The sequence below is a fragment of the Staurois parvus genome, unplaced genomic scaffold (genome assembly GCF_062004578.1).
Source record: "Staurois parvus isolate SC_StPar_1 unplaced genomic scaffold, SC_StPar_1.0 ptg002043l, whole genome shotgun sequence".
NCBI classification, from domain to species: Eukaryota; Metazoa; Chordata; class Amphibia; order Anura; family Ranidae; genus Staurois; species Staurois parvus.
The window spans coordinates 75,630-80,503 of record NW_028319839.1 but is presented as its reverse complement, the minus strand read 5'-3'; positions in this window follow the sequence as shown (position 1 = coordinate 80,503).

Sequence of the window (4,874 nt, the reverse complement as noted above, 5' to 3'; positions counted from 1 at the left end):
TCATTAAAAAAGAACACATGTCACTCCTAATCAACCTTCATTTCCATGTACCCGACAGTCACAGTAGATAATTATGCTCTGGGGGGGGGATGTTATTAGTCTCTTGGGTTCTATATCTTCTATAAATTTCTCCTGGCCTTAGATATGGCATTGGCATGCTGGCAATCTTTCTGTGTCCTGTCTACTGTATGAAACTGGTAGAGGGTCAGACAGTGCTAAGAACAGATACTAGTCCTCCCATGTTGTATATGAATCGTACTAGATGTGGGGACTGTGGATGAACTGGCAGAAACAAATTCTGGTCAGACTTTGTGACAGGTAAGTGGAAGTTTCCTAAACCATACATGCGGCAAAAAAGAATACTTTTCTCCGGTATTGTATACATAAAGCTTAGATCTTGAAATGGTGGATTGGGCCCCGAGTAGGTTCTGGTAAAGCTGCAGTCACCCAAATTCATAAACCCCTGTTAAAAAAAAATCTGAAGACTATATTTTAAAATATATATTTTAAAAATATATATTTTATAAAATATATTTTACTGATTTTGTTAACATATAAAAACGTCATTTTAACATATATTTGTAAATGCATTCCAAAAATATAGTTTTGTATTTTTAAAGACATACAGTATATTTGAAATGTATTTTTAAAGATATTTTTCATATATTTTGTAAATATAAATACCGTATTTTTCACTCCATAAGACGCGCCTAGGTTTTAGAGGTGAAAAACAAGAAAAAAAATATTCTGATAATGGATTGCAGACATAGTACAGAAAATGACCAGAGACTGCGGACATACTACTGGAGATGACCAGAGACTGCAGACATAGTACAGGAGATGATCAGAGATTGCGGATATAGTACACGAGATGACCAGAGACTGCGGACATAGTACAGGAGATGATCAGAGATTGCGGAAACACTACAGGAGATGACCAGAGACTGCAGACATAGTACAGGAGATGACCAGAGACTGCGGACATAGTACAGGAGATGACAAGAGACTGCGGACACAGTACAGGGGATGACAAGAGACTGCGGACACAGTACAGGAGATGACCAGAGACTGCGGACATAGTACAGGGGATGACCAGAGACTGCGGACACAGTACAGGAGATGACCAGAGACTGCGGACACAGTACAGGAGATGACCAGAGACTGCGGACATAGTACAGGGGATGACCAGAGACTGCGGACATAGTACAGGGGATGACCAGAGACTGCGGACACAGTACAGGAGATGACCAGAGACTGCGGACACACTACAGGGGATGACCAGAGACTGCGGACATAGTACAGGAGATGACCAAAGACTGCGGACACAGTACAGGGGATGACCAGAGACTGCGGACACAGTACAGGAGATGACCAGAGACTGCGGACATAGTACAGGGGATGACCAGAGACTGCGGACACAGTACAGGAGATGATCAGAGACTGCGGACACAGTACAGAAGATGACCAGAGACTGCGGACACAGTACAGGGGATGACCAAGAGACTGCAGACAGTACAGGGGATGACCAGAGACTGCAGACCTTTGGGGAGGGAGGGGGAGCAGGTACCTGAAATTGACAGGTACCCACTCCCACTTCCGCGGAGTTGTCCTCTTTTTATTGTGTACACCCGGCTGACAGCGCGAGAAGCGCTGCGCTTTGTGAATGGCCCCGTAGTCTTCTGGGACCTGTCATGTGTCTCAGAAGACGCCGGGCCATTCACAAAGCGCAGTGCTTCTCGCTCATGCGCAGTGGGCACCTGGCTGTCACAGCCTGGTGCCCACACTAAAGATGCCGGCGTGGGAAGACTGTACAGCGCTGGACCGAGGTCCTGCTGCACAGAAGAGCTGAGCGGCCGGCCCGGTATTCTGACATGGTGGAAATACCAGACTGGTCACTCCATATTCGCTCCATAAGATGCACTGACATTTTCCCCCCTTTTTTGGGGGAAAAAAGTGCTTCTTATGGAGCAAAAAATACAGTGTATATATATATATGTATATATATATATATATATATATATATATATATATATATTTTTTTTTTTTGAAATATATTGAATATGGCCAAAATTGTAGTATTTCAAATATATGTCAATATATTTGGGAAGAATATTTTAAAAATATCTTTCAAATATATTTTTCTTCCATGTGGGTCATCAGGGATAGAAATTTAAACAACACAAGTAAGTATAGACGAATAGTTAGCTAACTATTTATACCACAAAAGACCTTTGATATATTCCTTACATTTTTATAATTTCTTTTTTTATCTGTTTACACGTAGGAGCTCTGTGCAAATGGGACAAAATCAAGGGAAACAGCTGCATTTTTGTCACTGGATGTTTCTGAAGATTATAGGAAATGATACATTTATTTTCTATGATCATCAGCTCCATCTAATGGCCATACTAAAGTATTTTCAAAAACCACTAGTTTTTTGTGATTGAGAAACATTTGAGTTGTAGAGGAAATAGCCTGAGAACATTTGATTTTGCCCCATTCGCCCCAGAACCAATGTATATACAGTTTCAACAGACAAATAGCTCTGCACATTTTTTTATAAATAGACCCAATGATGTTATTATCATTCCTTTATTGTCAGTGTTTCTCTTTAAGAAATGCACTTACAGTGTTCAGCATAAATGAGTACACCCCAACAGATTTGTCAGAAAACCTTTCCTTTCCTTTCAGAATCAGCATTTTCTATGGGACACTATACTGCAAAATACTCCCACAAATGCCGGCCATTGGTTGCAAACACGATTTGTTCATTTGCGCACACAAACAAGTATTTTTCCTAACAAATTCATTCAAGACCGTGTTGCAAAAGTGTATACACCTCAACGAAAGTCATAAGAGCAAAACTGAATTTTAGACAACAAAATCCTAATTAACAAGAATTCAACTCCAGGTGAGTCTAATTATTCATTAAACAGGTGTCCAGCAAACAGTTGATTATAGAAGGGCGTTACTTAACAAGGAAAACCCCGCCCATTTCATGCTGTCAGCAATGGCACCACCTGGCAGAGAAATGTCACAAGGTCTGAGAAAGAAAGTAATTTCTTTACACAAGGAGATTAGCAAAGCTTTACTTATCATTCAGAATACTGTAGCAAAAGTGATACAGAAATTTAACAAAGATGGAACTGCAACCATCTCACAGAGACGTCCAGGCCATCCATGGAAGTTAACCCCTCAACAGGAGTGTCTTCTGATAAGGGTTGAAGAAAATCACCATGCAAGTTCACTGCAGTTACCTAAAGAAGTACAAAGCCAAACTGGGATGATTGTTTCCCGTAACACAATACGGTGTACACTGCCGAGGAATGGCAGGCATGGGTGTTGTCCACGAAGGAAGCCTTTCCTAAAGCCCATGCACAAAAAAGCCTACCTTGAATTTGACAGGGCCCATGCTGAAAAAGAAGAATACTGGGACTCTGTACTCTGGACTGACAAGACCAAGATAAAATGTTTTTGGATCTGATGGCTTAGAAACTGTATGGTGTCGCAAAGGTGAGGAGTACAAAGAAAAATGCATGGTGCCTACTGTGAAACATGGTGGTGGCAGTGTCCTTCTGTGGGGCTGCATGAGTGCTGCTTGTGTCAGAGGGCTGCATTTCATTGATGGTATCATGAATTCACAGATGTACTATATTGAAAGAGAAGATGCTAGCATCACTCTGTGCCCTTGGTCGTCGTGCACTTTTCCAACATGACAATTATCCAAAACACACATCTAAGGCCACTGGTACATTCCTGAAGAAGAACCGGGTGGAAGGGATTCAGTGGCCAAGTATGTCTCCTGATCTGAGCCCAACCATATGGGGAATTCTAATGAGACAAGTTGAGCATCACTCTCCATCCAGCATCCAGGCTCTAAAAGAGGTGGTTCTTGAAGAATGGAAAAAGAGAGATGTTGCAATATGTCACCAACTTGTTCACTCCATGCCTAGAAGACTCGGTGCCATCCTTGGAGGTCATAGAAAATACTAGATGGAGTAATTTTCGTTGTGGGGCGTATTCATTTTTGCATCAACTAATTGGAGTAAAACTGAAGATTTTGTTATATTATTAACATTACTTTCATGTAATGAGCAAAACAAATGTTCTATAAAACTCAGTTTTGTCAAAATTTTGGAAATAGTTCTTGTGTTTACTGAGATACTGATTAAAATCTTACTTTTTTCAAAAGGGGTGTTCTCATTTATGCTGAGCACTGTATGTATTTCTGGTGCAGATCCAAGGGGATCATTTTCTGAGATATCTAATTTAGACCTTTGATTCTTAAGCAACCCATAATGTTGTTGGGGGAATCGGCACAAAAAAGGTAAAAAGAAGGATGTTCAAGGGTGACCCGCCAATATATATCAAAACCAACTATACAGATACATATTTCATATAAAACCCACTTAACAAATTTTATTCAACATACTTTAAAAACAAAGTGTTTACACAATACAGCAATAAAAAAAGCACAAAGGGGTTAACTGTCCATAGTATTAGGCTGAAGTTGTTGTTGACGCGTTTCATGGTTAGTACCGTTTCTTCATAACATTAGGCTCACTCATGACAGATATTCAACCACTTGCCTGCCACCCTATAGTAGAAGTACTGCTACAGGGCAGCAGGGCTGTGCAAAATACGTACTGTATATATACGTGATCTGCATTTCCGGGTAGGGGGCACGCGCTTCGCCCTACCCGCGCCGCCATTGGCAGCTAGAGATTTCAATCACCGGGTCCCGGCCAGAGATTCCTCGCCGACATTCGGTGATCATTGGGAAAGCTGACAGGGGAGAGACCTGTGTTTAAACACAGGTCTCTCTCCTGTCTGCAAGGATATGCTACTTTGTATAAAACAGCACAAAGCACATA